General features: G+C 39.9%; 1 protein-coding gene across 22 annotated transcripts in view; it reads right to left on the minus strand.

Moving 5' to 3' along the window:
• Positions 1-13,845, minus strand: part of BNC2 (basonuclin zinc finger protein 2) — a 430,833-nt gene that overhangs the window by 218,062 nt on the left and 198,926 nt on the right. The window lies entirely within an intron of this gene.

Here is a 13,845-nt window from a genome sequence, read left to right on the forward strand (position 1 = left end):
CCATTCTGTAATACTCTTCCAAATACTCCCTGGAGGAAAGTTCAACTCTAGCCCACAATTTTAGAAATGGAGAAACTGAGGACCAAAGTAGTTCATCCAATCTAATTAGTTTAGACCTGCAGTCCATACTCAACCCCAGGTGTGTAAGGGAAAAAGGCAAAAGAGCAGAGGAGAAAGCAAAAATGGAGAACACTCAGTTGGTTTCAAAAGTACTTTGCCCTGAATACAGAATATTAAATGAATATTGCCATTCACAAGACACAGGAACTCTTTAAAATTCAAAACAATATTGACTGTCCACAGATATATTTTAAAATGGAATTTTACTTGTCAACCATTTTTAATAAGGAACAGAGGGTATATAAATAGGGCCAAGGAATAGAGGGTATGAATAGGGCCATTCCATTTAAATTATTTTTTAAAAAATGGAAGATGCATAGTGTCTGAATGTAGGCAGGACTGGGCCCAATGAGTTAGGCCATCACTGATGTGTTTGTATCTTGGTGGAAAAAATATTGTTTTTACCTATTCTGTAAAGACTAATTAAACCCTTTTCAGTTCTTCATTCTTCCCTTGTACATTCAAGGTACTTCGCATCTGAAGTGTAAATAACAATGTCTGCCAAACTGCCTAGCTGCTTTCGTAGCAGAAATTATATTTGAAAAAAAATTTTTTTTTAATTTTTTTACAATAGGCTAATTACTCATTTATTTACAATGTCACCTCAGACCAAAGTCTGACTTCTAAAAATGTAAAACACAGTTTCAGCTGGGTATATGGCAAGGGTAGTTGTATGCAGCATGATGTAATCAACTCTGCATATCCTCTAGAACCTTCCAGTTCAAAATACACTGCAGCCTCTAGGTAGCCAAAATTCATTCACAAAGCTATGCTGTAACTATACTGAGTATAGTCTACCTTCCAAACTGTTAACTGCAGGTCCACAAAGGTATGTTTGTGTAAGTTCTCTGAATGTTGACATCCATTATATCTAATCAACAGTATTTTTTTAGTTTTGCTAATTCACTTATTTTATCTTGTTCTCCTTTTTATTCAGACAGCTCTTTAAAAATAGTCATCTTTACTTGCCTCAGTTTCCTCACCAGAAAGAAGAAGATAGTAACTGTTTACCCTCGGATGCCACCCACTCCTCTTACTCCACAGGTGTATTACAAGGATTAATTAGATACTAAAGTTAAAGTGTTGTAAGCTGTGCAAAATAGAAGGCTTGAATATAGAAACAATGATCGTCTCAAGCTATACTTTCAACAGACATCCTCATGATGTTGCAAACATATCTACCTGGTTTCTCTTCCAAGCTGTCAGGTAGATGTTTGATCATATATATTTCAAAATGATAATTTGCTGATCCAATTTTGCTGATGACTTCAATCAGTAAAAGGAGAAACATAACTTAGAAAGTCCATTGCGTTACCTTCCCAGTTATAAGCAATATCAGACCCACATATATTTCACTTTATTACTCTGACCAATTCTAAATGCAGCTTGACTTCACTGTTGCTTGAAATGATTCATATTACAAAGCTTTTGTTACTGAACTGAGGAAAACATTACAGGGTTCGGGTTTCTTACCCTCTACCAGTCACTTGTCCCAGAAGCTAAGCAGAACCTCCCAGATCTCCGGCTGATCATGGCTGGGAGCTCATTAGGCTGTTCCGCACGTTAAATTACTGAAAAGGGTGATGTATTTATAATATAGCTTGCGATGCTATAAAATGGCTCATCAATCTGTTTTATTCATGGAAAGTCCACATAAGGCCACTAGTCTGTTACTGGCAATAAACCTTGGGTGCGTCTTCAAAAGACCTGCATATTAGATAGTGATTTATGACTCTGTCCAAGGAATCAAACATGATACTAACAAGGCAAGGGATAACTCAACTGACACATTCAAAAGCAATATAATTTCAGTAGTAAATCAAGTGGGTATAACATACACGGGGAAGAGAGAAAGACAGGTGATTAGCATGTATATATTAAAAGAAAAGCAGAGTGTTAAAAAAAATATACCAATTCTGAGTGTTCAGATCTTAAATCATTCCTAATTCATTCCCTGCATTATTTTTTCTTACACGGCATTTCTAACAGAGCATAGTCACTCCTCACCTCCCATTTTATACCTAGAGTATTCTTTTATAAAGACAGTGATAGATCCTAGATAATTTGCCTTTTTTAATACCCAAAGAGAGAGTTGCTCAGCAGTTCTTACCCTTAAAACATAAAGCTGTTTTGGATGAGAAAGATCCAACGAAAAGAACAAGAAATATTTAGAATCAGCATGAGAAACCAAAATAATTAGTTCGGTCTTACACTGTTTTCATAGACTAGCACATTTATTAGAAAAGTTCTCCCTGTTAGGTGTCTGGAAATCCCAATACTTCAAAGAGATCTCTTACCTTAAGATCAAGTAAAAAACTGACAATAAAACAAATGATGCTTTTTTAACCACTGAGTTTTCTCTTAGGTTGCCAAATAGTCACTTAAAACTAACAGTATGAATGTGAAAGCATAGATGTAGAAAATAAAAGGGTTTCTCCTACAAGTGAGTAATGAGTTTAAGATGCCTTACATGTACTTGCTATTTTTATCTTCAACGGTCCACTTAAAAAAAAAACTCATTTTCATAAAAGAGTGTGGGTTATGCAAATTCAAAATCCTATCACATACACTGAACCTGTTGGCATTATTTTATTTAGAAAAGAGAAATATTATTTTTAAAAAGAGGGTTTTTTTCCCCCTATCCCTCAGTGCACATGGCATCACCACTTTTCTTCCCCATCAGTGTGTCTCAGATTCTCATTCAGGCAAAACTGGAAAGCTACTTGACTTTTCCCCTTGGACTGCTCAATCTTCTGGACAGGGATCCTTCATGCGACACCATTCCTAAAAGTGAAAGGGAGAAAGGCGTTCTCCCTGTTATTATTGTTAGTCACAAATCAAACACTCTGCTTCGGCAAGGAGTGACTCCAAACACCTTCCCTCTCACTACAGGCAAGCCCTCCTGGGCACTGGAGTCAGCTCGCCCGGCTGTGCTCAGAGGAAAGGCCCTCTGCAGTCCCTTCTTGCTAACGGCTTATAGGTTCAAGTCTTGAACTCTTCATTTCAAATGCCGGAAGCTATATGTTTGCGTCTACGTTCAGCCCAAACAAATATGAATTCTACATTTATTTCAAACCAGTTGTTGCAGCTAAAACTTCCTTGGCTTTCCTAACAAATGGAATTTATTAAATGCTGCAGAATGATAGAAGACTACCACAGAGTTCAAGACTAGAAAGAGAACGGTGGGTTCACAGAGTAAATGGATCTGTGCAGTTTTACTATGAAACAACTTTTCAAATAATCACACATGAATTAAGTGTGAGAGTTGATCCCTTTTCCCCACATCTCACCTGTCACCAGGGCTTCTGGAATAGAGAAAACGGAGAAAACTCTACCTGGCCCCCTCGAAAAAAAAAATCAGAACGTATTTAAGTGCCCACACACAGAGATTTCGCCTTTGCTATGTACGAACAAAATAAACTATCTTCTCTTGCCTCCTCAAACACAAAATGCACGAGCACAGACATCCTTGGCCAGACACCCTTCGGGTTATCTCACAGTTAAATAAAATAAAAAGCGCTTCTTTTTGTGCATCTACACACACACACACACACACACACACACACACACACACACAGTCGCAAACTCCAAGAACCCTGCCTCCAATTTTCTGTCACAAAGAGCACTCTGGGGGCCCGGGGAGGGGGAAAGTGTTTGGGAAACAGAAGGCGCCGGGGCAGCCTGTGAAGTGGACATTGGCATATCTCGCCCGGGCTTTTCCTGTGGGGTTCATCTGGTCGGCAGGGTGGGGAATAGTTGTCTGCGCCATACCAAGGTCAGCCTGCTAGGGCTGACAGTCTCTGTCTCTGTACAAAGGAAAGAATCAATACTTTTGGACTACGGCTGTGCCCTCAGTGTAAAACAACAAACATGCAGCGTCTGACATGTTTCTAGGTGATTTGTGGCAGAACCTCTTGTCTGATCTGTATCCAGGAGCTGCTGTGTTACTGCTCTTTGCTTTTCGCCTCCCTCACTCCCTCCCGAGGCCCCCTCCTGCCTGGCCCGGCTCTGTGATGTCTAATACTTTACTCAGGTACAGAGGATGGTGTTCTACCCTACAGCTACTTGTCACTCAATAAATCACACCTACGAGCGCAGTCTGCACAGACTGATCCAGGCTTTAAAAAAGGATCAGAGGGACAAAGTGCAGGCAAGATACTGTAATTATAACAAAACTAAAATATTCAGAGAGAGGGACAAACGCACAGGCTCTGAGACACGGATAAAATGTCACTAGAAACGGCAGCTTTGTCCTCTTTTGGTTTCAGTCTTTTCATGCACCCCATCTCCCCTCTGCCCCCTCCCTCCCCTCATTTATTTTGGTTGCTCTTGTTCTTCTTTGTTCTAACTAGAATTCAAGGCATAACAGGAGCTTTATTAAAGAGTTCACTAAAGCAAATTATGATCATCTCAGATTTTAAAATACACGTAAGTTGTACTAAATCAAAGAGAGGCACTCTCAGTTAAGTACCTTTAATATCTTCAGTTTGCATTCTTATCTAAAATATTTGCACACAGAGGCTCCCAATCCTCCTGAAACTGCCCAGGATGTAACAACTGTACCAAGAACCAGCTATTAATTATGGCTTGAAGTTAATTATTTGAACAGCCATGAAAATGATTTTACTTGCACAAAAACATGCTTGTTTTGTCTGACTGCACCGTTTGTGTGAAATATGTCAAAATTTTAATATATTATTATATGTTCTTCAAATTGCTTAAGAACTATTTTATACTAGATCTGTTCTTTCTCATCCCCCCCCCCCATTTATTTTCCAGAGTGTGAACCATTAGCCTAGTCAGATAAGAAGGTTTTGGACAGTTTCTTCTGTTCTAAATATTTTAAATGCAGCATTTTGAGTTATCTTGGCAATTTCAGTCACATCAGACACCTCTTAATGCAGGAAAAGTGATGTTCCATCATGAAGGTCTTGCACAAGTCTCTACTGTAACTGTTGCTGATGAAAATAAAAGTGAGTTAGAATAGCTCTACGCTTCCTTCCTAGTCAATCAATGCCTGACAGCACCAGTTCCTTCAACCATGTACTTCAGCGATGATGGATCAATAACTGTGGTTTAACAACAGGGAGCCACCAATCATTATACGAATGATTAAAAGGGGTCTCACTCACATACACCTCTGCAGACAGAGTAGGCCATGAGATCAGAATACCTGCCACATTATGCTTCACACTACAGGAATTCAGGTAAAGAAGGGAAAAAATGGTGGGGGGGAGGGGGGAGAATCATTAAGACAGCATAAAGGAAATATAAAATGCTGATGACCATGTCAATTTTCAGCCACTGTTGTCTTAGACGCTAGTTCTCCAAATTCGCCGTAATGGAGTTGAATCAAATTTTTTAAAGGGAGGGGGGGTATTGCTTACTGCTCAATCCTACAATATTTCAACTTATTAAGATTACTGGGAATGTCGCATAAACATCCCCTTTACCCTCCACACACCCACAAGGTCCACCTGCCTGGAGAGTCAGTCTAGGCTCACTATCTTGGAAACCCTTGCTGCCCTGACTTATTTTCATCTCACTGTGTTAACATTATTCTGTGAATATCTATCTGAAAAGCCTAAAAGACCCTAAAAGGGTAGGACTATTTCATCCAGGAATAAACAACATCCCTGACATAAAGCAGATGTTCAACCATGATAGACAAATTAATGAAATGAATGAATCAGCCTTAAAAAGAAAATCATGTCCCTTTTTAAAGAAACTGAAGCAAAAGATATTGCACAACTTCCCTCTTGTACCTACAGAATATTACTGGGAATTCACTCATTACCATGCAAAGCACCATAAATTATCAATTAAAACCGTGAAAATCTCTTGCAAAAGCAAAATTCTCTGCATTGCTGCCTGTCCTTTCTCATTTCTCTGGAAACAGCAATGAGTGGTCCATCCTGACATACACTCAGCAAATGAACAAATGCTGACTAGGGGCCACCCCAGCCTCAACACTGAGATTCGAGGTGCACTTGGCTCTGACCTTTGACGGCAAAGAAGATAAACAAATAAAGACATAATCACAAGACATTATTCTAAGTACTTCAGAAAAGGTACAAAGAGGGCCATGTTCTTAGCCAGTGGAGGTTTTGCCACTCAGGAAATACTTGGCAATATCTGAAGATAGTTTTTGGCTGTCAAACTGGGGCAAGGGACAGAGGAGAGAGGCCTCTAATGGGTAGAGGCCAAAGATTCCGCTAAATATCATACAAGGTACAACATGATACCCCACAACAAATAATTAGTTGACACAAAACGTCCATCATTCCAGGGTTGAGAAATCTCAGTATAGGGTGTTTAGGAAACACAGAGGAAGAGAATACCTAACTATCTAAAGAAGAACAGCAAGAGAAAAGAACACAGTGGAGGATTGGGAGAACCCAACGCATCCCTAACAGTGGTAGATAAGAAAAGTGGTTAGAGGAAAGGACAAGAGATTAAAATGGGCCAGATCACACCAAAGAATTCATACCTCATCTAACACACCAGGGGAGCTGACTACAGGATTTGGGAGTTGGGAAGTGACGAGGTTCAGATCTGCATGTTAGATTACTCTGGTAATGACAGGAGGGACAGCCAAGAGAAAGTTGAAAGTGGAGTTTGAAAGCAAAAAATAATGAGTCTTTAGGAAATCAGAAGCACTGGGACTGCAGAGAAATGAGGAGGGAAACCACAGAGTTAGTTGCTGTTGGATTTAGGGAAGGAGCATGGGAGAGGGAAGGGTCTAGGGTGACTTCCCTTATTTCCGGCCCAGGTAGGATATTAGACAGATGTGATGTCATTTAACATATTGCAGAGGCTGGCTAGAAGAGGGCAAGAGTAGAAACTGAAAAATTTAGGTTCTGACTGGCTGAGTTTTGAAGTGGAGGGTCCAAGAGAGCTGAACTTCCAAACATGGAGCTCCACAGAGAAGTCTAGGATGGAGAAATAGTTGGGTAGTTGTCAGTAAATCAGCAGGAATTTCAGGCAATAGGAATGAGTGCAACTGCCCAAAGTGTGTAGGAGAAAACGGGGAAAGACTTACATTTCAAAGAACACAAAAGATGCACGTAGAAAACAAGGAGTCAGAAAAGTAAGAATAGAATTGGAAGGATGAAGAGCCAGAAAATCCAAACACTTCAAGGAGGAGCAACAGTGTACAAAGCATCAAATGTCACAGAGAAATACGTGAAAAAGAGAACCACTTCTACAGGAAGCATCAGATGAGAGCTCAACTCTCCAGAGCTCCTGCTGTGGGGAAGGGCAGGAACAGCAGTTCGATGGTTCGATGGTAGTTCCTACCAGGCTAAGGCAGGAAGAGGCTGAGTTCTGAATGGAAACAGAGAAAGGTGTGACCTGACCATCAAAGGCTGAAAGGAATGAGCCTGGACCACAAAGAGGCTGATTTTACCTTCGTAATAGGAAAGAATTGGAAATAAACTATAGGAGAATCATTTCATCTTTATGATGGGATAATTTCCAGCCCCTGAAGAGGATACAAGGCTGATGATCATGTTTATAATACTCCACACATATAAGGACACCAATCTGTCTCAATGATACCCTACCTAATATCATCACCTAAGTCTAATATTGTGGAGGGCATGCTAGATACGTAGGTATGTTTATCTTAGAGTGGCTGGGGTTATAGATGTTCATGACTGTGCTTTTTCTAATCTCTTATTTTCCAAAATTAGCATGTTTAATATATGCAGTAATTTATTTTAAAAGAAATTAACCTCAGGTACTTCTCTGGTGGTCCAGCAGTTAGGACTCCACACTCCCAAAGCAGTGGGCCCTGGGATCAATCCCTGGTCTGGGAACTAGATCCCGCATGCCGCAACTAAAGATCCCGCACACTGCAACGAAGATCCCACGTGCCACAACTAAGACCCAGCGCAGCCAAATAAATAAGTAAATAAATAAATATTTTTAAAAATCGTTTAAAAAAAAAGAAAGTAACCTCCTAAGTAGGAAAGACAGAGGTTCAATAACATCCTGGGTCCCTGGGACAAGAGAGGAAATGGCATCCAGATCACCCAAGGGGGAAAGGAGGCACTAATTTGAGAGGGAGGCAAGCATGTCTGCATTACAATGCCAACTGTCCAGCAAGCTAGAAATTCTCCAAATCAGTTATATCCATAGAATGAGTGGAAATTTTCATTGTTAAATAGTCTATCTAGAATTGACAAAATTTTAAGTATGAGTGTTACTAAATGTTTTTGCAATAATTTCAAAGTTAGAAAGAAGGAAAACCAGCTATAAAGAAAAGGGCAGTGGGGAGGATAAGGAAGAGGAAAGAAAACAAAACAAAATGTTGAGCAGCTGGTATATTTTAGTTAATTTTCCTAAATGCCACTGTGAAACAAGGCCACCTCAGTTTATACTGCCTGAAACTAAAGCACACATTAACTCAGCCGAACGCTTGTCTAAATGCTTGTTTTTACCGTGAATAGCTCCCATATTGTTCAGCATATCACCTTCTGGATTCCTTTTTTTTTTTTTCTTTCAAATGGCCAAAGCCACAATTAGAGGGAACGGTTCCAATCTCAAATTCTTAGCAATTCCCTTATCCTTCCAAATTCTGGGAAAGATCAGAGGTCTTGCAAGTATGTGCCCAACCCTTTTCCTCTCCAGCATCAATAAACAACTTGGTCTGTCTCTTAGGGAAAGACTGCATTTTGCCACACAGATGATTCACTAAGTAGCCCAGAACAGACAATCGAACTCTCAAATATCCAGCATCAGCGTTCTCTTTACCTAGATGTGGTGGGCACTCTTTTTTTGCCACTCTTTTTTCACCTCTTTTCCCTATAAGATGCTGGCAATACCTCAAGTACACATGGCCTCTTGACCTGTCGGGCAGAGGATAATAAGGTAACAGTTTACAGTGTCTTAAAATTATCAACAAGATTCAGAAAAACATATGAGGCCACTACATAAGCCATTGATTATAACAACAGTGTGTTTCTTATAATGTGATTAAACTTAAGCATGAGTTCAACTGAGAGCTAGGGCACAGAATGGTACCTGGGTCATAGAAAGTACTCAACAAATACTGGCTAAATAGTTGGTTGGATAGATACATGGATGGGTGAATGGGTAAGTGGTAGATTGATGGAAGAGGGGACACACACATGCATGCACATACAGACACACACACACAAACACTATATAATACAGAGGGCCCTAACAACAGTATTAAGTCAGATACCACTGTACTTCCACGTAAAAAGGCCATCCCTTTCCTCATGCCCTTCTGAAATTTCAGGATCCTTTAAATTGAATTTCACTGACAACCACGCTGCTTCTCAAGATTACCTAGTTTGTTCTTGCATCAGGGTCTTTGTCATTGCTGTTCCCTCTGCTGGAATGTTCTTCCCCTTGATCTGGCAGGGCTCACTTTCTAATTTTACTCAGGTCTCTACTGAAATGTCATCTCCTCAGAGCTACCTTTTCTGATCATCCCATCTAAATTAGCAGCCCCTTCCCACCCTCACTCTCCATCCCCTTGCCCTGCTCTGTTTTTTTTTTCATAGCCCTTATTATACCCCATATCTATTTTGTTTACTGTTATCTGTCTTCTCACTAGAATATAATCTCCAAGAGAAAAGAACTTTGTCACATTCACCATTGTACCCCAGCAACCAAATCGGTGACTGAAACAAATTATATGCTCAAATAATATGTTAAATGAATATAGCCAAATTATTCCCCGCAGATCATTGTATAAATCTATCATCTCCACTCCCAGGAAGTTTCAGCCACACCAGGGACACCCTGATTAGCTGTTCCCCAAATGTACTATGCACTTAGCACTCAGCACATGATGCTTCCCCTGCCTTCAATGCCTTGCACCTTCTGAAAACTCCACATCATTTAACCATCAAGGACCAGCTTAACTCACATCCTTTTCTAACCTTACCCTGTAGGAAAGCATTATTGCTTTCTTATCTGCACTCCCCCTAGTTCCTAGTTACACAGCACAATATACTACCCAGCGCTTTGTATTAGTGTGTGTACCTCCCACCACTTAGCAGAACAAGGGCTACTGAAGGTATCCATTAGGAGGAGCTGTAATCTGCCTGCACAAATAAAGCCAATCTTTGGATAAGAAAAAAAGGAAAAGGAAAAAAAAAAAACCAAAACTGAGTGCCCATAGAAGGTGCCAGCCAGAGTGATGCCTGATTTCATTTAATACTAAATACTATAAAATGCAAATACCATTGTTCTCATTTTAAAGGTAAAGAAACTGAGGCTCAAGACAAGTAATGAACCTGCCCAGGGTCACATGGTAAAACTGAGATGACAACGTAGGACTTCTTTTCTCCATTTCTAGAGAGAAGGAAAGGGGTGGTGAGTCTTCACTTCCTTCCTGTGTGATGCAATGGACAATAGGCTCAACTTTTAATGAGAAACCCTGGGTTTCAGGCCTAACAAAGTGAGACCTTGCTAGCTCTGTGAGTTTGCTTGGGTAAACCACATAACCTCTCTAAACTAGTTTCCTCATTTATGAAATAGCAGGTACTACCTGCTCCGCCTAAATCACAAGTTTATTTGGAGGCCAACTTTGGTAGTCCATGGGAAAGTGATTAGTAAACTACAGAGCTCCATGTTAGACCCCCAGAGGTGAAGAATAAGTGTGGGTCCATATTACATAAGACTCTAGAGCCCTTTGCCTCACAGTTTCAGAGCACTTTAAGGTTTAGTGTTATCACTTTCTTCCCCACTCAGTCAGTCCGTTCCTTACAATCACCATATATTTCTATTGTTTTGGAGACTCCTACTGAAGTGGGCTTGAACTTATACTAATCTCATTTTCTTATTTGTCTTGTTTTTTAATTAATTTTTATTGGAGTATAGTTTCTTTACAATGTTGTGTTAGTTTCTGTTGTACAGCAAAGTGAATCAGTTATACAAATACATATATCCACTCTTTTTTAGATTTCCTTCCCATTTATGTCACCATAGAGCATTGAGTAGAGTTCCCTGTGCTATACAGTAGGTTCTCATTAGTTGTCTATTTTATATATAGTAGTGTATACATGTAAATCCCAGTGTCCCAATTCATCCCATAAGACATCCCAATGACATCCCATAAGATGTCACGGAAAAACCTGAACAAGCTTTTTGGGCAACCCGGTATAAGTGATTTGTTGTGACAGAATTCCCTGAATTAAAATAAAATAAAATAAATTTCTCAAAATGTTTCAAATATCTATAAATGCACATGAGAATAAAATTATTTTGTAAATGCCTACTACAGAATTAAATATTAGCAGAGATTTTTTTTTCCTTTTAGCCAAACTATTTAATGAATAAAACAATACGAAATTATTTAACTCAACCCCTTAGCCGACTCATTAGCCTCAAAGAGCAGGGCCTAGGTTTTGAGTGTATAGAAAACCACACTAACAATCGTCTTCAAACCACCAGTTATTTGAAACAGCTGCAAACATGTTGCCTTAGAAAAACAGATTGGGATTTAGTGGCTTACAAGGTGATAGCAATTTAGTTAACCAGGCAAAAGGAAATTTCTATTCAACCCATTAAACTCCTAATATTTCTCCTTCGGGGGCTGGGAAACATTGACATATTACTTTATGAGTTTATTTTGTGTACTTGAAATACATATTCTGGTCCTCTAAATGGTAGATATTATGATGCCACATTTTTAAAACATTTTAGAACATATGGCTCAAAAAAGTAAACACAACAAACCTACAAAGCATACAACACGGCAAGATCCCATTCTATTCGACGCTAATCAGACCACATTTCCAATATTTTCTTTAAATTCTAGGAGTCTACTTTGGTAGAAACATCAAGCCCAAGGGGCAGAGCCAGAGATAATCAGCCAGATTTTAACTCATCACAAGAAAGAAAATATCCAACTTAAAACAGAAAAAGGAATGAACACTGAGGCATAAAATCAGGGAGAACATTCCACTAGTTCCTGCCCTAGAAACACTGCTCTTAAATAAGGCTACTAAGTCAATGGTTTTTACTCAAACATTAAACAAATACCTGTAGGCCCTATAAATCCCAGTCAGCACCCCCAACAGAAGGGACATCAAGAGGAAAGCTTACCGTCTGTCCTCAAGGCGGTCACAGTCTATTCCGGTTACACATTGTCTGATCATCTAATCTGTTTCACTATAAAATGTGGTGATTCCATCAACAACATCACTAATCAGCTCCCCTAACCCAGAACAATCCTCGTGATCTGCAGGCCGCCCACTGTATTTTTACTAACATCAACATAGGTTCAGTCTCATTTACCAACTGGGTTATTTATTCCAGCTGTGTAACTCTGGGTCACACAATGACTACAGAGGCCTGAACTAGATGATCTCTGATATGGGATAATCTTGGTGTCATTATTCTAGTTCTTAGAACATTTGCTCTAAAATTGTGTCTTTCTGTAAACTACACTCAGGTTCTAGCTCTGTCCTCTGAAATCACACAGAAAAAACTGCAAAACAGCATTTCAAAAACCTCAGAGAGAGATCATACCCCAATACCCTCAATTCAAACATACCTGCTGGGATATCTAAGACACAGAACAAAAGTTAAAGTGTGAGGTGTGAATATTACTTTCTTACTTAGTTAAGAAAAAAATATGAAAGGGGACACTTATGAAAACAGATTTTCCAAAAGTCTTTGCCTTAATAAGCAATTTCCTATTTGCGTAAACATACTGTTTAACATAAAGTCTAGAAACTAGCTATACAGTCCTGCCATATTAAGTGTATGACCCCAAACAGGGAAGGAGGTAACCCCCGCTCAAAGAAAGATCTAACCCAACTAACTAGCCCTTCTCTTTAGAGATCTGCTATGCAAACTAACCCTCCAGTGGTCCTCAACTCCCTCTATCCTACGTCTCTAATTAGCAGGCCTTCCTTCTTCCCGTTTCTCAGTGAAAAGGGAAATATCATGACAAGAAAAGGACCAACTCTGGACTTGGGAAGGCAGGGCTCATTTCATCACTGGACTCAATGGGAGTGCTCCATGTCACCGACCTCCTACACTTCCAGGGTCCCATGCCCTTCCTTGGCTGCTACTTGCCCATGTTGTCACACATGAACATGCTAATTCTTCCCCAATGGCTGCCCTTTGCCCAGAAAGCCCAGAATCCTCACCACCCCTCTCAACCACAACTTCATGGGGTCAAAACTTCTACGTCCAGTAACATTCCACTACAACTGCACCAAATGGTGGCCCTGACTCAAAAAGTCACATCAGGTTTCTGTTCAGGGCCTCTATCCTTTAGGCTGGGACTGATTTGGGGCACCAAAGGGAATTTGGCTTTGTAGTAAGCAACTCACCTTCATAAATTCTATTTGGTAAAATTTCAGGAAAATTGCCCTTGTCCTAATCTGGTCTGGTGTTGGGCATGGTTTCCAGGTGCTCATCAATCACAGATTCATGAACAATGACAGAAAAATAATAGTAGGTGCAGTAACAGCATTTAGGAAAAAAAGGGGCAAGTAAGGGGAACGTGGTGGATATCTTTGGCTGAGCATGCTATATTGCTCTGGGGGTAAACTCTCCCCACTTTCAACCTGGCCTCAGGCAGCCTCATTAACATTAACCTCATTACTATGATAAAGAATCAGCAATACAGAGTGAACAAACACAATCCAAAGCAGGTAGTCGGGGGCTGTGTCTGACACGTCTGTTGACTCTGGTCAAATCATTTGCCTTTTCTTCTTCTGTAAATTAAAT

The sequence above is a fragment of the Balaenoptera physalus genome (genome assembly GCF_965194825.1).
Source record: "Balaenoptera physalus genome assembly, chromosome: 7".
Classification (NCBI taxonomy): Eukaryota; Metazoa; Chordata; class Mammalia; order Artiodactyla; family Balaenopteridae; genus Balaenoptera; species Balaenoptera physalus.